Source organism: Scyliorhinus canicula, chromosome 24 (assembly GCF_902713615.1).
Source record: "Scyliorhinus canicula chromosome 24, sScyCan1.1, whole genome shotgun sequence".
NCBI lineage: Eukaryota > Metazoa > Chordata > Chondrichthyes > Carcharhiniformes > Scyliorhinidae > Scyliorhinus > Scyliorhinus canicula.
The window spans coordinates 17,269,729-17,294,122 of NC_052169.1; the positions used below are offsets into that span (position 1 = coordinate 17,269,729).

The following is a 24,394-nucleotide window of genomic DNA, read 5'->3' on the forward strand; positions in this document are numbered from 1 at the left end:
CACTTGCGCTGCTTGTCAACAGGATTTGCCATTGGAGCCATCCCCGTGCTGCCAGGAAAGCCTCGGGCGGGTGCGCTGCGAGTGACTCCAAGCCCGCAGCAATGTGGTTGACTCTTAAATGTCCTGGAAAAGCCACTACATTCAGGGGCAATTAGGGATGGGTCCCTTGGACTTGTTCAAACTTCTGTTTTAAATATAGGAATCACATTAGCTGCCCTCTAGTCATCTGCTGCTATATTGCTTTTCTTAAAACTATTTTTTTTTTTTAACAGTTTTATTGAGGTATTTTTCGGGCATTGTAAACAGTTACAGACATCCACAAATAGAAAGCAAAAAAGGCAATAATGTGCAAACATCCACGTACATTCAATACTTCCATCGTACCATACTGCACAAGCCCGCTCCTCTCCCATCGGCACTACCCGCCAATTTCTCTACTCTACTCTACTCTACTCTACTCTACTCTACTCTACTCTACTCTACTCTACTCTACTCTACTCTACTCTACTCTACTCTACTCTACTCTACTCTACTCTACTCTACTCTACTCTACTCTACTCTACTCTACTCTACTCTACTCTACTCTACTCTACTACCCCCCCACCCTGCTGACGCTCACTCTCCCGCAAAGAAGTCAATGAATGGTTGCCACCTCTGGGTGAACCCCTGTAGAGATCCCCTCAAGGCGAACTTAATTTTTTCCATACCCAGGAAACTCGACATGTCCGCAAGCCACAACTCAATCTTCGGGGGCTTTGAGTCCCTCCACGCCAATAATATTAGTCGCCGGGCTATCAGGGAAGCAAAGGCCTAAACATCGGCCTCTTTCTCCCCCTGGACGCCCGGGTCTTCCGAAACCCCAAAAATTGACACCCCTGGACCCATCGCCACCCTTGTTTTAGCACCTGGAACATGATCCCCACAAATCCCTCCCAGTACTCCCTAAGCTTAGGACATGCCCAAAACATGTGTACGTGGTTCGCTGGTCCTCCTGCGCATTTGTCCTCTACCCCAAAGAATTTGCTCATCCGAGCCACCGTCATGTGGGCCCAGTGAACGACCTTAAATTGAATCAGGCCGAGCCTGGCACATGTTGCGGTCGAATTTACCCTACTCAGGGCCTCTGCCCACAGCCCGTCCTCCATTTCCCCGCCTAGCTCCTCCTCCTATTTGAGTTTCAGTTCCTCCGTCTGCGACCCTTCCCCCTTCATGAGCACCTTATAAATATCAGAGACTCTACCCTCCCCTCTTTCCCCTCTAGAGACTATTCTGTCTAGGATCCCCATTGGCGGGAGACGTGGGAAAGATGGGACCTGTTTACGGACAAAGTCCCGCAACTGTAGGTACCTAAAATCATTTCCCCTTACCAGACCAAATTTCTCCTCCAAGCTCCTCAGACTCGCAAAGCTCCCTTCCAGGAACATATCGCCCACCCTCCCCACCCCCGCCCGCCGCCATGCTCGAAACCCCCCATCCATACTCCCGGGGGCAAACCGATGGTTGTCGCAGATTGGCGCCCAGACAGACGCACCCACCTCCCCTACATGCCTCCTCCACTGGCCCCATATCCGGAGGGTCTCCCCCACTACCGGGCTGGAGTACCTGGCCAGCGGCAGCGGTAGAGGAGCCGTGACCAGGGCTTCCAAGCTGGAGCCCCTGCATGAAGCCGCCTCCACCTGCTCCCAGATATACCCCGTACCCACCATCCACTTCCTTATAATGGCGATGTTAGCCGCCCAGTAATAGTTAATCAGACTCGGCAAAGCCAGCCCTCCCTCGCTGCGGTTCCTCTCCAACATCGCCTTCTTCACCCGCGGGGATTTTCCCGCCCAGACAAAGCTCATGATCATCTTGTTAACCCTTTTGAAGAAGGACTGTGGGATAAAGATCGGGAGGCACTGAAAAATGAACAGGAATCTAGGGAAGATTGTCATCTTTACAGTTTGCACCCTCCCTGCCAGCGACAGTGGGAGTGCATCCCATCTCCGAAACTCTCCCTTCATTTGTTCCACCACCCTGGCCAAATTTAACTTGGTCAGCCTGCCCCAGTCTCGTGCCACCTGGATCCCCAAGTACCGGAAATTTTCCTCAACCAGCCTAAATGGTAGCCCTCTCAATCTGTTCTCCTGGCCCCTTGCCTGCACCACAAACATTTCACTCTTGACCGTATTTAATTTGTACCCTGAGAACTGGCTGAACTTCCTCAATGTTTCCAGTATACTTTCCACCCCGGCCAATGGGTCCGACACGTACAGGAGCAGGTCGTCCGCATAGAGAGAGACCCTATGTTCCACCCCGCCCCTAATCCATTCCCTTCCATCCCTTTGCGGCTCTCAGCGCAATCGCAAGCGGCTCTATGGCCAGCGCAAACAGCAGCGGGGAGAGTGGACAGCCCTGTCCAGTCCCGCGGTATAGTCTAAAATACTCTGACACTTCTCGGTTTGTCCTGACGCTGGCCTTTGGGGCCTGATACAATAGCTTGATCCAATTCACCAGTCCCTCCCCGAACCCAAACCGTCCGAGCACCTCCCATAGATAGCCCCACTCCACCCAGTCAAAGGCCTTCTCGGCATCCATCGCCACCACTACCTCCACCTCCTTGCCCGTCGGGGCATCATTATCACATTGAGTAATCTTCTCAAGTTGGCCGACAGCTGCCTGCCTTTCACTAACCCAGTTTGGTCATCCCCAATCACCTCCGGTACGCAGTCCTCAATTCAAATCGCCAGGACCTTTGCCAGGAGCTTGGCATCTACATTGATCAGGGAGATTGGCCTGTAGGACCCGCACGCTTCTGGGTCCTTACCCCGCTTCAATATCAGAGATATGGTGGCTTGCGACATCGGCGGACGCAGGGTCCCTCTGTCCCTTGCCTCATTACAAACCCTCCCCAAGACCGGGCCCACCAACTCAGAGAACTTCTTATAAAACTCTACTGGGTATCCATCCGGCCCTGGGGCTTTCCCCGACTGCATGGCCTTTAGGCCCCACTCTAATCGCTTCAAACTATTTTTTATAAAATGTATGAGAGTGCGACATAAATTAACTTGACAATTTGGGCAGCACGGTAGCACAGTGGTTAACACTGCTGCTTCACAGATCCAGGGTCCCAGGTTAGATTCCTGGCTTGGGTCACTGTCTGTGCAGAGTCTGCACGATCTCCCCGTGTCTGCGTGGGTTTCCTCCGGGTGCTCCGGTTTCCTCCCACAATCCAAAGATGTGCAGGTTAGGTGGATTGGCCACGCTGTATTATCCTTGGTGTCCAAAGGGGTTGGGAGCGGTTGCTGGGTTACGGGTATGGGATGGAGGTGTGGGCTTAAGTGGGGTGCCCTTTCCAAGGGCCGGTGCAGACTCGATGGGCTGAAAGGCCTCCTTCTGCACTGTAAATTCTATGTCTAATTTGACTTGTTAACACCAAATCCTGACTTTCCATATGATGTGTGCTTTCTGACTGTGTGTTCCCAATTTAGAGCACTGGACAATTTAGAGATTTTAATCACTTTCAAATAGATGTTTTTGGAAACAGCTTTGAATTATTACCCGACAGGCTGATTCATCCAAGTTATCATTGCGACAACAACTGACCATGAAAGAACATAAAGTGAACTAACCTCATCCATAATCAAAGTCCTACGCTGGAAGAAAAAAACACTAATCAATTCTGCTCGTAGAGAAAACGCTTGCTAAGTGGAACGTCCTTGCAAATTACTTGCTCTGCATTATTGGATTTTTGAGGTTTAATAAACAGAAACTGGCTCTTTGCAATTAATCTTCATTTTCCACTCGCGGGAAAGTATTTTTCAATACTTTGCAAGAGTTTAATGTGACGGCTGGAGAATGTTTAGTTCAGTTTAATTTTTAAAAAGGGATTAAAATTAGACAGCCACTTGAGTGCTTAATCCACAACTGGATCACGGGATACATGTGCTCTCACACTGAACAGGAAGAGGCCATTCAGCCTCAAGAGCCTGGCCCACCACTCAATGAAGTCATGGTTGATCAGTACGTTAACGTTAAAGCTATTTTCTTTGCAAACCACCCCCCCCCCCCCCCCCAACCCCCCGAAATTCTATTCTATGTCAGATTGCTTGTTGGAAAAGCCTCCCACGCTTGGCTAACAAACACCACAATCTCAGTAAAAGGACAACCTTTTACTCGTCCCCCACCATCCACACCAATGGTGGTTAACCTGTTGCCTGAGGGCCACATGTGGCCCATCTGGGTTCAGAGTGCGGCCCCCACATTTTGTTGACCGTTGTCCACGCGCAGGGGCGCCAGATTCCGCAGATTCCCATCCGTGTAGATTTTTTCTTACCGTTGCGACTGAAGTGATTCGCACGCAAAGCGAGGTCGAGTGAAGTGAGGAGCGTGCGGATTGCTCACACCATTGACTGAGAGAGCCGTGCGCTCCCTCTGTGGCCAAAGTATAAAGATTTATTTTGTTTTTACCATTTAAAGTTGATGATAAGTACATTAATATATGATTCATCATTTTCTATAACTCGTTATGAAATATTCGGCGTGTATTAAATGTATTTAATCTTATTCATGGGGTCGTGGTTAGTGAACAAGCCCCGATTTTAGTCTTGCCGCCTACTGAGATGAAGGAGGGTCACTCATGCGGCCCACCCGCTAGCCCAGGTTGCCCATTCACTGGCCCAGGTTGCCCACTCACTGGCCCAGGTTGCCCACTCACTGGCCCAGGTTGCCCACTCACTGGCCCAGGTTGCCCACTCACTGGCCCAGATTGCCCACTCACTGATCCACAGCCTTTTGAGGGACGCAATTCCAGATTTCTTCTCCAAAATTGCGTGCTAATGTCCCAACTCTATTACTAAAGTGACGTCTCCTCATCCTTTCAATCACTTTGCTGAGCAGGGATGGCATACTTCAGTGCTCATGACTGCTTGACCCACAAGAGCACTCCATCTTGTCTCAGCCGATAAGCTCCTGTCCGAGTCGATAGGTTTAAGTCCCACTCTCGGATTTGAGCAAGTTAACCGACCGGAAGAAGGGGAGAGAATGGGGAGAGAATTCCTCCAGGTTCTGTGTCAACATTCTGCGCCCCCCCCCCCCCCCCCCGTGTTGGTGGGGAGGGGAGTTAAAGGAAAGTCTCATCCACCGTTTTGTCATCTAAAGTTACTGCTGCTTCTTTGTGTAAAAGATCATCCCTCAACTTGCCAGATATGAGAAGCAATACGAGAGATCCCTGAAGATTTACAAAGCGAATTAAAATTCTTCGTTTAACATATTCTTCAATCATCAGCAAACTGCTCGTCCCTGCTCAGTTTAAGATTCTGCGAGGACCATCAGCCTCCAAACCTGGCAATGACCCGGAACCCAGGAGATGAGGAGAGAGTGACAGCCCTTGGCATTAAGGTAGTATTCTACTTAGTCCGGCTTGGCACCAAGGATCACTCAAATCAGTAGAGAGCGTGTCGAAACTCTCCAATGGTGTCATACAATGGAATACAATGTTGACAAATGTGAGGTTATCCATTTTGGTAGGAATAACAGCAAACGGGATTATTATTTAAATGATAAAATATTAAAGCATGCCGCTGTTCAGAGAGACTTGGGTGTGCTAGTGCATGAGTCACAGAAGGTTGGTTTACAAGTGCAACAGGTGATTAAGAAGGCAAATGGAATTTTGTCCTTCATTGCTAGAGGGATGGAGTTTAAGACTAGGGAGGTTATGTTGCAATTGTATAAGGTGTTAGTGCGGCCACACCTGGAGTATTGTGTTCAGTTTTGGTCTCCTTACTTGAGAAAGGACGTACTGGCGCTAGAGGGTGTGCAGAGGAGATTCACTAGGTTAATCCCAGAGCTGAAGGGGTTGGATTATGAGGAGAGGTTGAGTAGACTGGGACTGTACTCGTTGGAATTTAGAAGGATGAGGGGGGATCTTATAGAAACATTTAAAATTATGAAGGGAATAGATAGGATAGATGCGGGCAGGTTGTTTCCACTGGCGGGTGACAGCAGAACTAGGGGGCATAGCCTCAAAATAAGGGGAAGTAGATTTAGAACTGAGTTTAGGAGGAACTTCTTCACCCAAAGGGTTGTGAATCTATGGAATTCCTTGCCCAGTGAAGCAGTTGAGGCTCCTTCATTACATGTTTTTAAGGTAAAGATAGATAGTTTTTTGAAGAATAAAGGGATTAAGGGTTATGGTGTTCGGGCCGGAAAGTGGAGCTGAGTCCACAAAAGATCAGCCATGATCTCATTGAATGGCGGAGCAGGCTCGAGGGGCCAGATGGCCTACTCCTGCTCCTAGTTCTTATGTTCTTATGTTCTTATACAGGGCTATTGGTTTTGAATACTGAAGGCCAGTAATCTCAACCCCGGGGCGGCACGTGGCGCAGTGGTTAGCACTGGGACTGCAGCGCTGAGGACCTGGGTTCGAATCCCGGCTCTGGGTCACTGTCCGTGTGGAGTTTGCACATTCTCCCCGTGTCTGCGTGGGTTTCGCCCCACAGCCCAAAGATGTGCAGGGTAGGTGGATTGGCCACAGTAAATTGCCCCTTCATTGGGAAAAATATAAATAATCTCAGGCCCAGGACATCTCTGCAGGATTTCCTCAGGGCCGAGTCCTCGGCCCGACTATCTTCAGTTGCTTCATCAATGACCTTCCCTCCACCGTGCACTCAGGTGTTCACTGATGATTGAAAGGTATGGAGTTACATTTGCAATTCTGTAGATAAACACATACCCACATGCAACAAGTCTTGGATCACATGCAGGTTTTGGCTAATAATTGGCAGATGACATTTGTGCCACACAAGTGCCAGGCAACGACCACTATCAACAAGTTGGAGCCTCACTACTGCCCCTCTAATCCCCCAAAGATACCCGGGGGGGGGGGGGGGGGGGGGGGGGGGGGGGGGTCACCATTGACCAGAAACCAGAATCAATCAATGGGCACTAGAACCGGTCAAAGGTTGGGTTGTCGGCAGGGTCAAGACTGCTCGACCACTTAGAACCCAGGAAGGTGGTGGAATATTTTCCAATTGCCTGGATGCGTGTGGCTCCAACAACACTTAAAAGATGCAGGACGTCGTCCAGGACAGAGCGGCCCGCTTGATTGGCACCCCATCCTCCATCTTAAACATTCACTCCCACCACCGCAGTGGCAGCAGAGTGTACCCTCTACAAAGATGCACTGCAGCAACTCACTCCTGCGATAGCCGCCTGCAGCTCTGCAACCTCTTACCGCCTGGGAGGACAAGGGCAGCAGATGTGGGGGGGGGGGGGGGGGGGGCAGCAGATGTGGGGGAACACCATCGCCTGCAAGGTCCCCCTCTCGAGGCTGCAGTGGTTCACCACCTTCCCAAGGACACTTCGGGACAAGCAACAAATGCCCTCTTCAAAAAAAAAATCACTGAATTCAACATAAACGGACAAATTCACTGCTTGATGTCAATCGAAAGTAGGGAGGGAGGGAGACAGTTGGGTTGGTGATGGTGGGGAATGTATTCAGGCCAAACATCAGACGCAAATACTGAACATAAAACCCTGCTGAGAGCAGATTTCAGTGATTATAAGGGATGCTTTATAAATATTATGGCCGCCTTATAAATGATTTTTGGAAATACAAATTGATGGAGTAACAAAGACCTTCCTGCACATATCGATGTCATTAGACCATACAGACTGCCTCAGCATGTTCACAATTGTTGCCCCCATAGGCAGAATATTTAACCTGATGAAGACCATGGGAGAGTAAGGGTGGGATCCAGAATTTATGAGGATATATCTTTTTCCCCCTTCAGTTTCTGGCCAATTTGAACATTAATAAAATACAAAGTAACCTCGCCGTAGTCCCAGATGACCATAGGCTGCTTTCCACTGTGGTGGTGGTTGGGGGGCGGGGGGGGGGGGGGGGCTGACTGGTGGTGGTTCAACCCGAAGGTCACCACGCCTCAGGCGAGGGGCAAGGTTGAGAAAGCGGGGCCTTCCTGGATCACCTCAGCCGGTACAGGAATTGAACCCGCGCTTGTTGGCCTCGCCCTGCCTCACAGACCAGCCAACTGAGCTTAACACACTTGCAATTTTTCAACCTATCCCAGCCGCTGTGTAGTTTTAATAACATTTGTGTAGCACAGCAGTTGCTTGACAATCGTTAAATCGGCCTTTTCAGCATTTTACATTCGAATGGTTGTGGTGTCAGACTGACATGAAAAAATATTTCCATTTCTTCCCGATGCTGCAAGTTAAATTTGTAACAAATCACTTGACTGACTTGATCCAAAAAACATGATCCAACAAAATAAAACAACCCTCAAAAGGGGTCCCGGGAGGGGCGAGTTGAACCGTTTAATTTGAAGGTTCGAATGTCGGCCATTTGGGGCTGGGGGGTTTGGCAAGACCTGGTTCGGATTTCGGGGCGAAGGAATGTCGAGTGGCCTGGGGGGGAAGGAGGAGGGGGCGGATCACAGCCTGGGTTTGGGGGGGGGGGGGGGGGGGGAGAGAGAGTACATCATCGAATGTCGTTCAAGAGCACCAACGAGGAGAGCAGCAACGCTCGAGAGGGGGGAAGAAGTAGCAAAATCACAGGGAAGGTGGTCCTTTTTATACAACGATCAGGGATCTTTCAAAAAGTAACAAATATTTTACATTTTGATTGAAAGCAGGCATTTCAACAAAAGTGACGTTGCTCGGAATATGACGTTGCTAACACGGACGAGATTAACACCTCAATTATTGCGTTAAATTGTAAGCATTGCAAACAAAGAAAATAGGTGTGTGTGTGTACGCATGCATTCATTCACCGCAAAACGGGCAATACTTAAGAGTATTAAGTTTGTGTGGAACTTTAATAACTTTGGATGTAGACGTGATACGTGCAGACTGAAAACAGAACATTAAAGCAGAGTTTGGGACGTTTTCATAAATACGGCTCAGATTTCGGAGCTTCAAGATAATTGGCATCTTTGTGGTGCACCATTAAATCTAATTCTCCAACAGTCCACTTTCTCTTCTACTGTTGCCGTTTTCATAGAGGCTCCCAGTGTGTTGCGAGAAGCTTCAGACAGTAATCAAAATAAAGGGGGCAATTATTCCTGGACACAAAGGTTAAGCTTTCACCATCGGGTGAGGAAACAATCCTCCTTTGTGTTATGGAGCATACTCCCGGGCTAAAAGTGAAAGTTTCAGGGGAGCAGACATATGGGAAAGCCACCACTTTCCCTCGTACTCCCTGCCACCCGCATTTTATCGCCGTGGGGGGGGGGGGGCAGCAGATGTGGGGGGGGGCAGCAGATGTGGGGGGGGGGCAGCAGATGTGGGGGGGGCAGCAGATGTGGGGGGGGCAGCAGATGTGGGGGGGGGGCAGCAGATGTGGGGGGGGCAGCAGATGTGGGGGGGGGCAGCAGATGTGGGGGGGCAGCAGATGTGGGGGGGGCAGCAGATGTGGGGGGGGCAGCAGATGTGGGGGGGGCAGCAGATGTGGGGGGGCAGCAGATGTGGGGCATTTTATCGCCGTACCTTCACTGACATAGAATCAGAATCACAGAATAATACAGCGCAGAAGAGGCCCTTCAGCCCATCGAGTCTGCACCGACGCATGAAAAACACCTGATCTGGCCCATTTGCCAGCACTTGGCCCATCGCCTTGAAACTTATGACATGCCAGGTGCTCATCCAGGTACTTTTTAAAGGATGTGAGGCAACCCTCCTCTACCACCCTCCCAGGCAGTGCATCCCAGACCCTCACCACCCGCTGGGTAAAAACGCTTTTCCTCAAATCCCACTTAAATCTCCTGCCCCTGAACTTGTGTCCCCTCGTAACCGACCCTTCAACTAAGGGAAACGGCTGCCCCCTATCCACCCTATCCATGCCCCTCATAATCTTGTACGCCCCGATCAGGTTGCCCTTCAATCTTTACTGCTCCAGCGAAAATAACACAAGTCTATCCAACCTCTCTATGATTCTATGAACCTCTCTTCATAACTTAAATGTTCCATCCCAGGCAACATCCTGGTGAATCGCCTCTGCGCCCCCTCCAGTGCAATCGCATCCTTCCTATAACGTGGTGACCAGAATTGCACACAGTACTCCTGCTGTCCCTGTGCCATGATCCTGACCTCCCGCCTTAATAACACTATGTGCGTACGCACCTTCCTGGCTATATCCCCGTTCCTTCACTGCCACTGAGCCAAAACCCTGGAACTCCCTGCCGAATAACAGTGGATGTACATACATCACATGGACGGCAGCGGCTCAAGAAGGCAGCTCACCACCACCTTCTCAAAGGCAATTAGGGATGGGCAATAAATACCGGCCTAACCAACAGCATTCAGATCCCAACAATTAATTACAAGCAAATCTGGCAGCTCCGAACTGGTCATCCAAGAGGTGTCGTGGACCGTCATCTACAGCAGTGTTGTATTCAACCTGGATCATGCCCGGCACATCCCTCCGGATTTCACTCCGGCGTCGGTACTTAGTCTCCCGATGGGAGAATTGCGCCCCTTATCTTAAAACGCAGGGCAAACTAATCCAGCCAATTACTGCTCCATCAGTCCACTCTCACCAGTGAGCAAAACAAGATGTCATGGATACTACTATCAAGCAGCAACAGCCGGCTCACTGAAGCCCAATTTGGGTTCTGCAAGGGTCATACGATTCTAGACTTCATTACCTCAAACATGAACAAAAGAACTGAACTCAAGGGGCAAGGTGAGATTGACTAGTTGTGATGGGTGCGGTTGACGGAGGCCAATGATCTCAGTCCCAGGACATCACTGCAAGAGTTCCTCGGGGTGGTGCCCTAGGCCCAACCATCTTCAGCTGCTTCACCAATCACCTTCTTTCTATCATCAGATCAGAAGTGGGATGTTTATGGTGAGTGCAGTTTAGCACCGATCATGACTCCCCTGATACTGAAGGAGTATCTATCTATCTTTAAGACCGAGATGGATAGGTTCTTGATTAATAAGGGGATCAGGGGTTAGGGGGGAGAAGGCAGGAGAATGGGGATGAGAAAAGTATCAGCCATGATTGAATGGCGGAGCAGACTCGATGGGCCAATTGGCCTAATTCAGTTTCTATTTCTTATGGTCTTGTGGTCTCACAAAATACGGACAAGAGACCTGGACTAACCATCTTCCCTTGACATTCAATTGTGGTTAGCACTGTTGCTTCACAGTGCCAGGGTCCCAGGTTCGATTCCCGGCTTGGGTCACTGTCTGTGCGGAGTCTGCACGTTCTCCCCGTGTCTGCGTGGGTTTCCTCCGGGTGCTCCGGTTTCGTCCCACAAGTCCCGTAAGACGTGCTGTTAGGTGAATTGGACATTCTAAATAGGCGATTCGGGGATTTTCACAGTAACCTAATTGCAGTGTTAATGTAAACCTACTTGTGACGATAATGAAGATTACTATTAATAGCATTATCATTGCTGAATTTCCCCACTATCAACATCCTGGGGGTTACCATTGACCACACACTGAGCTGGACTTTTTTTTATTCATTCATGGTGTTGTGGGCTAGCCCAGCATCTAATTACTCAATGTGGTAGTCACCACTAACTGTATATTAGATGTAGTACCTGTATACAAGATGTAGTACGGTAAGGCTCCTGTATTTGAGGTACATGGGTAAATCCCTGCCTGCTGGCTCCGCCCAGTAGGCGGAGTACAAATGTGTGTGCTCGCCGGTGCTGCAGCCATTCTGGTAGCAGCTACAGGAGGCTACACATCATTCCTCAATAAAGCCTGGATTATTCCACTACTCTCGTCTTTGCAGTAATTGATAGTGCATCACCCTTGAATGGAGTGGTTTGCTGGGCCATTTCAGAGTACCCAATTCATTTTTCCAATTAAGGGCAATTTAGCCAGGACAATCCACCTAGCCTGCACATCTTTTGGGTTGTGGGGGCGAAACCCACGCAGACACGGGGCGAATGTGCAAACTCCATGTCATAATATACATCCATGTATATGATGGAGTGCAGACAGGCATTGATTGACACACAGGATGACCAGTGAGCACACAGAACACAGCAGCCAATCACCAGACAGGACACGACCACTATAAAGCCAGAGGGCACCAGTTTTCCCGGGGATCCAGCCTCTGAGACAGCCAGAGCCCGTGAGCAACAGCTAGTACAAACACCATGTGGTAGTCAGTTAGTCTGGTCAGGTTAGCCTCAGGTCTCCAGTCAAGTCAGCATAGTGTCAACCCACAGTTAAGCATGTAGTATAGTTAGCTGTTCAATAAAATCGTGTTGCATCTCATCAAGTGTTGGAAGCCTGTCTCTCTCTCTACACTGCATCAAACGCAGTCCACATAGACCCAGCTTACCCAACACATCACTCCACACTGACAGTTACCGAACTTGGGACCTCGGTGCCGTAAGGCTTAACCGCAGGCTTAACCACTGCACCACCGTGATGCCCTACCATCACCTTCTCAAGGGCAACTAGGGATAGGCAATAAATGGGTGGCACGATGGCACAGTGGTTGGCACTGCTGCCGCACAGCGCCAAAGACCAGGGTTCAATTCCAGCCTTGGACGACAGTGCGGAATCGGCACGATCTCCCCGTGTCTGTGCGGGTTTCCTCCGGGTGCTCCGGTTTCCTCCCACAGTCCAAAGATGTGCAGGTTGAGTGGGGTGATGGAGATGGGGTGAGTGGGCCAACTCAATTCTTTTAGAGGGTTAGTGCAGACTCATAGAACATAGAACAGTACAGCACAGAACAGGCCCTTCAGCCCTCGATGTTGTGCCGAGCAATGATCACCCTACTCAAACCCACGTATCCACCCTATACCCGTAACCCAACAACCCCCCCCCCCCCTTACTTTTTTTTTTAGGACACTACGGGCAATTTAGCATGGCCAATCCACCTAACCCGCACATCTTTGGACTGTGGGAGGAAACCGGAGCACCCGGAGGAAACCCACGCACACACGGGGAGGACGTGCAGACTCCACACAGACAGTGACCCAGCCGGGAATCGAACCTGGGACCCTGGAGCTGTGAAGCATTTATGCTAACCACCATGCTACCGTGCTGCACCACTCGATGGGCCAAATGGCCTCCTTCTGCACTGTGGGGGTTCTATGATACGCTGGCCCAGCCACATCCCCTGAAAAGAATAATAATGAACAAAACCATATTTTAAAACATTCTCAGTGAGACAAGTAGACGCAGAGGGTCATACCGTGTTGTAGTAGGGATTGCAACTCCCGACTGATCTTTCCGAATCAGAATGGTTTATTTCTTATTAATTTTCTTCCGGCAAAAGCGGAGCCGAGTTAAAAAATATTGAGGCTCCGACACCATTTTGCTCCATAGCAGGGAAGCGCACCTTGTTATTATTGATGGGTATTTTGCACTCAACAACACCAGCCCATCCAAACCATTTGCAGCCAATTCTTCCTGGGTTGGAATGTGTGCATCTGCTGTGACCTGCCCTGGCCCTCCTTAATGGGAACAACGTAATAGAGCTTTAGAATCGTGCTTGAAAGCACAAAAATAATTAGACACTGGAAGAAAAAGCATGTTTTGGGGGAGGGGGTGCAACATGTGAGGATTTATGGTAAAGATGCCTCGCTCGTTGAATTATCATTCTGAAGGCGAACATCAAAACTCTTCAGCGGCCGCAGAGATGATTTAAGCAGCAGTTGTTCCAGCCCAACTGCTTCCCCGGGAATTATGCCAGTAAATGTGCACTTGACCGGATTTAAAGAACATCCTGAAGCTTGGAATAAGATAGCCCCCGCTCCGCCCCGTTCTTTGCTGTGAACATGGACCAGAGTAAACTGAAGAAGGACGTTTGAGCATTGAAAGCAGGCCATCTTGTCCAGATGGTCTTGCTGGGCCAAGAAACATTGAGGCCGATATCGCCTACTGTCCGCCGTGTGCGAGGTTTAGAGCAATTTCAGGAATATAATACGGCGTACTTAATTTGCGTGTGTTTCTATGAAATGTCGATGTGGATAAATCTGGAGTGCATTGCCTAGAAAATAAAATCTTGGTTGATAGGCTGCTTGGGGTTATTTGCTGGGACTTGATGAAACACGTTTACTTCTTTATTCTCCCATTTTCACCCCACCCTTGCCATCGACGGCACCTTCCAGGCCTGAGGCTCAGACCTACATAGATACATAGAACACACAGTGCAGAAGGAGACCATTCGGCCCATCGAGTCTGCACCGACACACTTGAGCCCTCACTTCCACCCTATCCCCTCCTAACCTTTTTTTTTTGGTCACTGAAAGGGCAATTTATCACGGCCAATCTACCTAACCTGCACGTCTTTGGACTGAGGGAGGAAACCGGAGCACCCGGAGGAAACCCACGCAGACACGGGGAGAACGTGCAGATTCCGCACAGACAGCGGGGAAGCGAACCTGGGACCCTGGCGCTGTGAAGCCACAGTGCTAACCACTGTGCTGCCATGCAGCCCACCTGATCGCAGGAAGATTGGTTAGCTCAGACCTGGGGAGGGGGGGGGGGGGGGGGGGGAAGAAGAGGGAGGGGGGGGTGGAACAAGTCAGAAACACATTTTAATCACAGTTGGCAACCCTACCTTTTATTTACCCATCTGCCCTAGCTCCGTGTCCCAAATCTGGCCCTGCTCCAAGAGTGGGGAACCAACATGAATGATGGAGGATGCTGTTTAATGTGTTGAGGAGGGAATGGGAGTGAGCAGCGTTTACTCAATAAGCAATGCCCCCACCCCCCACCCACCCCCCACCCATCATCACCACTAACCAGGCTGGAAATGTCAGGGGCGCCCAGAGATCATAGACCAGCCTCCCCCTCCCCCTCCCTCGACACTGGATATTCCTTACCCTGGGATTCCTCACAGGTTCACCATCCACATGGGGGTTCCCGCTCACCAAACCCTACCACCCCAATGAAATGCAAAGCTTTTAAATCTCGGTGTGAACAAAATGAAATGAAATGAAAATCGCTTATTGTCACAAGTAGGCTTCCAATGAAGTTACTGTGAAAAGCCCCTAGTCGCCACATCCCGGCGCCTGTTCGGGGAGGCTGGTACGGGAATTGAACCCGCGCTGCTGGCCTGCCTCGGTCTGCTGTCAATGTCAGCAATTTAGCCCTGTGCTAAACCAGTCCCATCCTGTGTGTTGAATATCTTCACGAAGTTTTTTTTTGGGGGGGGGGGGGGGGTGGAGCAAAAGGCAAGGCTGCTTCCAGATGTTGAAAACAACAGGAGGTCATGGATACGTTGATCACGGTCGTCAGAATATGGGTTGCCCAGCTAGGGAAGGTCGTAGAGACAGTATCCATAATGGCTTCCGAAAGGGCTGGGCTGCGGAGAACAGAACCAATTGGATAGTTCTTTCAGAGTGTCATCATCGGCGTGATGGGCTGAATGGCCTCCTTCTGTGTGGCAACATATGCACAAAATGCTATAGTTAGAGGCCACTGCATTGGGGGTCAAGGGCGCATCCATTCTGTTGGCCTGCAGTTTTCCAATGGGGCTGTAAGACCTGATGAGTTGAAGAGCTCCAGTCGCCTTCTTTATAAAAGCTGCACGAGTAGACACACCCAAACAAGTATGATCACGCAGGATCAGAGGCCCTGGATCACAAGATGGTGCACATACTTGGCTGGAAGCCCAGCATCATCGGGCAGTCCCATTGTCATGTGAGAGTACCTTCAAGAAATGGATGTTTAAGCAATGTACCTTTGAGAAATGAAGCAGCTCATATTACTGAAGTGATGTCAGAGGGGGGTGCTGAGCTCACTTATACTTTTTTTTTCAGTTTGAGAGAGAGAGCAGCTGAAAAGTGCCTGGCTAGTTTGCTGAGAGCTGCATGGAGAAAAAGAGCTTGGGTGTGTCTGTGTTTTGCAGTGAGCTGGATCTGCGGTTATCTCTGCCATGAAAGACTATCTCTGAATCATTTGGGTGATTTAAACTCATAATAGTAATGTCTTTAACCTGATGTGTTTCTGTTGTTAAAGGTGTTAAGTCTTTTGGCGGTTTGAAGGAACATTTTGAGGGATTATTTAGTGTATTTTTTCGCAGTTATCTTTGAAGTAAGGGGTGGTAAATGATCCAATGTTTATTTAAAAAGGTTACGTTGAATTCATGGAATAAAAATTGTGTTGTGTTTAAAAACCCACGTGTCCATAATTGTAATACCACACCTGGAGACCAAGCCGTGTGGTTCAAAAGCAACAATACATTAAAGGGAGAGGTTGGTTGAACTCCATGATACATTTTGGGGTTCTGAAAACGCCGCTCCCGCAACACCATGCTCTTACTTCAGTCGCTGGAGGCCACCCTTCACATCCCCAGCACACTGCCATTGAGAATGTGAATCAGGAGTGAAAGATCCCAGTTTAACGGAATATCGCAGCCCTGGTTACCGGGACTTGATCTGACCAAACACATTCACAAGTTCCTGTTTCCCCCGGAGAGGTCCAACTCACAAAGTGCCACGTGAACAATATTACGGCACAGGGGCGGTGGAGAGAAACGGAGCTGAGATGTGTAGCCTCTTGCTGCACTAGAAACTTTCCTGGTGCTTCTGAGACACGCTGGTGGAAGAGGAGGACATTCCCAGGTATAGAACAGCACAGAAACAGGCCGTTGGGCCCATCCACTCCATGCTGCTGTTAATGCTCCACTCAAGCCTTCTCCTCCTCCAACTCTATTAACATAACCCTCGACCCGATTCTCCCTCTTGTACTCATCCAACCTCCCTTTAAATACACTGATGTTAATCATTGCAAGAGGCAAATCCATTCATGATGTTATCCAACAACAGTACTAAGCGTTGATATAGCAGCTCTGGAAGTAAGAAACGCATCCTAATAATAAATTTCCAATTTTTGTAGGCTTCTAGTACTAATAATAATCTTTATTAGTGTTACAAGTAGGCTTACATTAACACTGCAATGAAGTTACTGTGAAAATCCCCTAGTCGCCACATTCCGGCACCTGTTACACAGAGGGAGAATTCAGAATGCCCAAATTACCTAACAAGCACGTCTTTCGGGACTTGTGGGAGGAAACCGGAGCACCCGGAAAAACCCATGCAGTCACAGGGAGAGCGTGCAGACTCCGCACAGACAGTGACCCAAGCCGGAAATCGAACCTGGGGCCCTGGCGCTGTGAAGCAACAGTGCTAACCACTGAGCCACCGCGCCTTCCTTCACAGAGGTGTGAGGATGCCAAACCACGGAAGCTTGGGGCAGAAGGCGGCGATTTTAAAGGGGGTTTTAAAAGGAGGAGAGATGGTAATGTGGGAAGGAGAGCGTGCCGCAGCAAAGGGGGTTCAGAGAGCTGGAGGCAAGGCGGCTGCTGGTGGGGTGAAGGAGGTCACAGGGAGCCAGAATCAGAGGGGCCAGGCGGCTTTGGCAGAGTTGGGGGAGCTGGTGTCCGAGACAGGGTGGTGACACGAGAGGTTTAAAGCTGAAACATCCGGAGGCCAGAGTCTGTATTGCTCGGAAGACTGGAGTGATGAAAGAGGAATGGGAGGGCATGGGAATAATCGACTGCGATGGTAACGCAGGAATGGACGTGGGCCTCAACAACACGGACCAAGCATGCTTGGAAACAATGCACAAGCGTTTTCCCTGCAAATTTTCAAAGAGGGTAATTCCCCCACCCCCCCCCCCCCCCCCCCCCAGCATGTTAAATTCAGAAGCAGCACGTTAAACCCCAAAACCACAACCACTGGGGCACAGGAGCAGCCAGTTAGCACATTACACATTTGAGAATGGTTTCCACTGGTATGCATTGCAGACGAGACTGCACAAATCTTCCAAAAAAAAAACCAATCTTGAGTTTTGGGAAGTTAAATTCTGCGAATGGCAACATTTAAAAAAAAGAAATAGCGTGAGGAACCAGTGTACACACAAAAGCAGAAGTCTGCTGAACACTTTCATTGTCCAGTGCAGATTCTTCGAATCGGGGAATGGCTACAGTGAAGAAAGAGGCCATTTGGTCCATCGAGCCTGCGCTGACCCTCCGAAAGAGCACTCTACCCACGCCCACTCCCCCACCAACACCCACAACCCCAATTAACCTTTGGACACGAAGGCGCAATTTTTGCAAAGCCAATCTATCTAACCTGCACATCTCTCGACCGTGTGGGGGCTGGTTTAGCACACTGGGCTAAATCGATGGCTTTTAAGGCAGACCAACAGCACGGTTCAATTCCCGTACCAGCCTCCCCGAACAGGTGCCGGAATGTGGCGACGAGGGGCTTTTCACAGTAACTTCATTTGAAGCCTACTTGGGACAATAAGCAATTTTCATTTCGTGTGCAAACTCCGCACAAACAATCACCCGAGGTCAGAAGCAAACCCCGGCCTCTGGCGCTGTGAGGCAGCAGTGCTAACCAATGTGCCGCCCTATTCTGGTAGAAACAGATGTTTCAAAATACTTTCTTCCTTTAACCTCGGCCATTCTTTTGAAATCTGTATCTGTGACAATCTGATATTAATGCTCAATAATAAATTGATCATCAAATGCCCCCACACTGCGGCCAGAGTTTAACACCTGTCGATATCAAACAGGTGGGTCAAGATCAGCAGAAGTGTATATTTTGTCATCACGTTTGCTAGTTGTAGCCGGATCAACTCATGTTTACAGAACTCAAATGTAGTTTATAGAATTAATTTTCCACTGGACGTTATCCGGAACATAAGGAGCACAATATCGCTTAGCAACGGGGAACTCTGCATTTTCTGCTCTCCCCAGCGGTGTTTTAATGAAACAATAGTTGGGCTTTCTGCTTTTAACCCCCATCCTCTCCCAATACCACACATTTTCCTCTCTTTGCTGCAGCTATCGTAGAACATAGAACTGTGCAGCACAGTACAGGCCCTTTGGCCCACGATGTTGTGCCGAACTAGTCTGAAACCAAGATCAAATCAACCTACTCCCAATCATTCTAGTGCACTCCATATGCCTAACCAATAACCGCTTGAAAGTTCCTAAAGTGTCTGACTCCACTACCAGAGGTGGGAGTGCATTCCACACCCCAACCACTCTCTTGAGTAAAGAACCTACCTCTGACATCCCTCCTATATCTTCCACCATGAACCTTATAGTTATGCCCCCTTGTAACAGCTACATTCACCCCTATCCTATCGTTGAGGAGTTGGGTGGTTTACTTGCACGCACCTTCCGACAGAGTAAGGTTCAGCAATTGGAACATTCTAGAAATATTTGGATTTCCCAGGTGAGCTGGGCTAATGGATAGTGATGGACAGAGGTGAAGAGCAACTCACAGGCCTTCCAAACGCACAGACTAAATGGTCAGTTGAATCCCCACAGTACGGAAAGAGGCCATTCGGCCCATCGAGTCCGCACCGACCCTCTGCCCTGCCCTATTCCCATAGCCCCACCCAACTTGCACAGTTTTGGAAACTAAGGGGCAATTTTTGCAGGGCTAATCCACCTAACCTGCACACCTTTGGACTGTGGGAGGAAACCAGAGCACCCGGAGGAAACCCACGCAGACACGGAGAGAAAAGGTGCAAACTCCACACAGGTAGTCACCCAAGGCCGGAATCGAACCCAGGTCCTGGGCGCTGAGGTAGCTGTGCTAACCACTGTGGCACCCAAGGGACCCGTCATCTTCCCAACCCCCTTTCTTCCCTCTTCACCCCCCCCCCACCAAGGTGCAGTTCACCTCCCCACCCCCTCCCCCAAGGAACACCTTCAGCTCCTCCCCAACCCCCAGCAAGGACCAAAGGACATACTTCACCTTACTTCCCCCCCCCCCCCCCACCCCAAGGCACAAACTTCACCTTCACCCCTTCCCTGTTGTTTAGGGGCTATTTAGCACAGGGCTAAATCACTGGCTTTGAAAGCAGACCAAGGCAGGCCAGTTATGGTTCAATTCCCGTAACAGCCTCCCCGAACAGGCGCCGGAATGTGGCGACTAGGGGCTTTTCAAAGTAACTTCATTGGAAGCCTACTTGTGACAATAAGTGATTTTCATTCATTTCATCCCTGATGGTCGGACGCCTCTCCCCTCTTGCCTGGACCACCGACCTCTCCCAGAAATCTCCCCCCCCCCCCCCCCCCCCACCACAGGACACGATCCCCCCCCCCCAAACCACTCGCACTGGTTGTTTTTAATCTTTGAATTATCAGTACAGGGGCAGAGCAATGTGCTAATCCTTCTGCTATAACCACATCGGGTTACTGGTACTGGACACCTCAGCAGGAAGAGGTCAACAGTCTCCGGAGCCCTCAGAGCCAAGAAAAAAGGTTTCTGCCTTTCCCTGGGCAGGGAAATTCCTTAATACAGTTCCTGAAACAAATCAGTGAAGTCAGACACCAACTCTTCAGGCAACACAACGTCCTGATGCTTATCATAGTTTACCAACTACTCAGATGAACACAGTCATGGGTGCGGAACCTTTACGAGTATACACCAGCAGTCAGATACCATGGCACTAAAGTCATTAAAAGGCACACAGCGATCTGACTGAAACACGCTGTGGGTCATCATGGGTCCACAACCCCAGGTTCAAAGCCCTGTGGGATCGTAGATCAAACCCCAGCTGGAATCCAGCACCCAAGGAGCAGCAGCATTAGAGAATTCGTGTTTAATTAATGCAAAAAAAAAATAAACACATTTCTGAAGCCTTAAAAAAAAAACATCCTGAAATTTAGCTCAAGACAAGGAAAAGTGGGCACACACTCTGCACAGGTCAAGAGGGATGGTTTGGGATTGGGTTGACTGAGTTGGGATTTAATATTAAAGATTTTTTTAAATAGCTAAAAGAAGTTTCAGGGACAGGAGAGAGGGGGGGGGGGGTGGGGGTCACCCTTAGAGTTACTCACCTCCAGCTGGCTCCCTGTCACTTCTAGTTATACCGGTTAAGAAACGGTAACAGTTGATTTAACAAAGGGGGTGACCCATTAAACTAGTGAAACTATTAACCCGGGTTAGAGTGGGGGGGGGGGGGGGGGGCGAGGAGCCCTCAGACTTACCCAGCTCAGCTCAGCTCGGCTCCCCGGCAGCGACTAGCGCGAGCTCCCATAGTGCGGGAGTTTATAGAGGAGCCCCGCGGGAGCGCGCGGATCCCCGGGAGCGCGCATTGTCGCGGGAGCGCGCGCATACACGCGGGAGCGCGCGTCTAGCCCAGAAAGTGGGGGGGGGGGGGGGCGCACTGTCTCGGGTGCGCGCCATCCCCACTCTCCGGGAGCGCGCGCTCATCACCCCCCAGCGGGTGCGCGCATTGCTCCCCGCGCGGGAACGCGCCTAACCAGCCTCTTGCTACATTGTCACCAAGTAACTTGTGACAAAAGTGACTGGGGAGAGGGGGGAGGGACGTGCAGACTCCCCACAGTGACCCATGGCTGGGAATCGAACCTGGGACCCTGGCACTGTGAAGCCACAGTGCCAGCCACTGTGAAGCCACAGTGCCAGCCACTGTGAAGCCACAGTGCCAGCCACTGTGAAGCCACAGTGCCAGCCACTGTGAAGCCACAGTGCCAGCCACTGCTGTGCTCCCCTGCCGCCCAGAGGGTGATCCCCAGGCCTGGAGGGACGGCCACATCAGGAAAGATTAAACAGATTGGGTTTGGACAGCTGGGAGTTCAGAAGAATGAGGGACCATCTGATTGAAACATGTAAGATTCTTTAGGGGGTTAGACAGGGTAAATGTTGGGAGGATGTCTCCACTTGGGGCAGAGGTTTAAGGTGCGAGGGGCAAGGTTTAGCGGAGATGTACGAGGCAGGTTTTTTTTACACAGAGGGTGCCTGGAACTCGCTGCCGGAGGAGGCGGTGGAAGCAGCGACGATGGTGGCGTTTAAAGGGCATCTTGACAAATACCTGAATAGGATGGGAATAGAGGGATACGGACCCCGGAAGTGTAGAAGATTTCAGTTTAGACGGGCAGCATGGTCGGCACGGGCCTGGAGGGCCGAAGGGCCTGTTCCTGTGCTGTACTTTTCTTTGATGTGGAGATGCCGGCGTTGGACTGGGGTGAGCACAGTAAGAATTCTTACTGTACTTTTCTTTGTTCTTTCTTCTCATGGGAGAGTGTCGGACCAGAGGGCGGAGTCGCAGAATAAGGGGGAGCTCATATAAGATGGATTTGTGGAAGAATTTCTTCTCTCAAAGAGCTCTGAATCTTCTTTACCCCGGAGGGCGAGTCCTTGAACCTTTTCACGGCCGAGGTTTTTAATCAGTCGGGGAATGAAGGGTTGGGAGATAAGACAGGAAAGTGGGCTTTAGTGAATGTTAGATCAGCCATGATCTTATTAAATGACGGAGTAGGCTTGAGGGGCTGAGTGGCCTCCTCCTGTTCCTATTTATTTTGGCCTTATGGCTAATCTGATCGTAACTCCCCCCCCCCCCCCCTCCTCCACCCCACCCCATTCCCATCGCTGAATCTCCCATTACCAACATCCTGGGAGATACCATTGCCACAAACAGAACTGGATCAGCCGCATAAATACTGTGGCTACAAGAGCAGGTCGGAGACTGGGAATCCTATGGTGAGTAACTCACCTCCTGACTTTCCAAAGCCTGTCCACCATCTACAAGGCGCAAGTCAGAAGTGTAGTGGGATACTCTCCACTTGCCTGGATGAGCACAGCTCCAACAACACTCAAGAAGCTGGACACAATCCAGACCAAAGCACTTGATTGGCATCTTAAAAATTCATACCCTCCCACACCAACGCACAGTGGCAGCCGTGTGTGCTATCTACAAGATGCACTGCAGCAAGTCTCATTAGGCAGCACCTTCCAGGCCTCCGATCTCTTTCATTTAGAAGGACAAGGGCAGCAGATACCTGGGAACTCCACCACCTGCAAGTTCCCCTCCAAGTCACTCACCATCCTGACTTGAAAATATCTCGCCGTTCCTTCACTGTCGCTGGATCAAAATCCTGGAATTCCCTCCCTAACAGCACGGTGGGTGTACCCACACCTCATGGACTATGGCGGTGTCTAAGAAGGCAGCTCATCACCACCTTCTCAAGGGCAATTAGGGATGGACAATATATGGTGGCCTTGTCTGTATGGCCCACAATATGAACCTTGAACTCCTACAGTGCGGAAGGAAGCCATTCAGCCCATCGGGTCGTCACCGACCCTCTGAAAGAGCACCCTATCTCTGTCCACTTCCCAGACCTATCCCCGTAACCCTACCTAACGTACACAAATTTGGACACTAAGGGGCAATTTAGCATGGCCAGTCCACCGAACCTGCACATCTTTGGACTGTGGGAGGAAACCGGAGCACCCAGAGGAAACCCACGCAGACACGGGGAGAACGTGCAGACTCCGCACAGTGACCCAAGGTGGGTCCAACCCAGGTCCCCGGCGCTGTGAGGCAGCTAAAACACTGTGCCACCGTGCTGCCAATGAATTTTTAAAAATACAAATGGCTTTTTTGAGGTAACAGCGAACCTTAAACAATATTTCGTCATGATTTTCCATTCAATAAATTTCCATATGGTCATTTATTGATTGACTTATTGTGAACAATCACTGCCTCCTCTCTTCTCTGCACTCTCGAAGTCAACGCTCTTGCGAAAACCCCCTCAGCAAGGTTACCTTTTCCCCAAAATAGTTTTTCTCCAGTGAGTCATAGGTCAGAATGAGACACAAAGTTTAATTACTCAATTGGCTAGAGGTTCAATGGGAAACTGATCGAGATTTTGGCCAGTGTATAAACGCTGCAACATTCTTTTAAGTAACGACCGGTTTTACATCTCTACCGCTGCAGAGTCTGGAATGCATAGGATTTCTACACAATAGGTGCTGAATCTTGTCCCCAGTGACTCGGAGCTGCAATTGGGCTGAAACTACCCCCTCTAGTGGCATTACAATGTCAGCGACTATTTTAACAAGAACACTTCAGGAGACTGAGCTGTCGCGATTCCCTCACCTAACAAAAATCTGAGTACTTCCACCCTAAAATATTCAGTTCCCCCCCCCCGCCACCCCCAACCGCCTTCTGAGGCAGAGAGCTCCAGAGTCGCACAACCGTCTGAGAGAGAAAGACTCCCCTCGTCTCTGCAGAGGAGACTATGCTTGACTTGCGCAGTTGGGTTTATATTTGGGGAATACATTTCAACGCCCTGGTCCTGATGTGCAATGCTCCATTTCCTGACAAATAGGCATTTTGAGTAAGGTGTTTTAAGGAAGGCTTGTTTTAATCCGGTCAAAAGATCCAAAGTCGCTTCATGAAAGTGTTTCGCAGCCGACAGTGTCTCCAGGTGACTCTCCTCCCCATGAAATAAGACCATAAGACATAGGAGCGGAAGTAAGGCCATTCGGCCCATCGAGTCCACTCCACCATTCAATCATGGTTGATTTCAACTCCATTTACCCGCTCTCTCCCCATAGCCCTTAATTCCTCGAGAAATCAAGAATTTATCAATTTCTGTCTTAAAGACACTCAATGTCCCGGCCTCCACCGCCCTCTGTGG

At 50.0% G+C, this 24,394-nt stretch overlaps 1 protein-coding gene across 2 annotated transcripts in view; it reads right to left on the reverse strand.

The window, feature by feature from the left end:
- The window catches only part of dapk2b (death-associated protein kinase 2b), a 172,353-nt gene extending 151,369 nt beyond the window's left edge, over positions 1-20,984 (reverse strand). For both annotated transcript variants that reach the window (XM_038784219.1, XM_038784218.1), the window contains exon 1: positions 20,939-20,984. The gene's annotated coding sequence lies outside the window, so the exon portion shown is untranslated. The remainder of the gene's footprint in view (positions 1-20,938) is intronic.
- Positions 20,985-24,394: the final 3,410 nt, after the last annotated feature.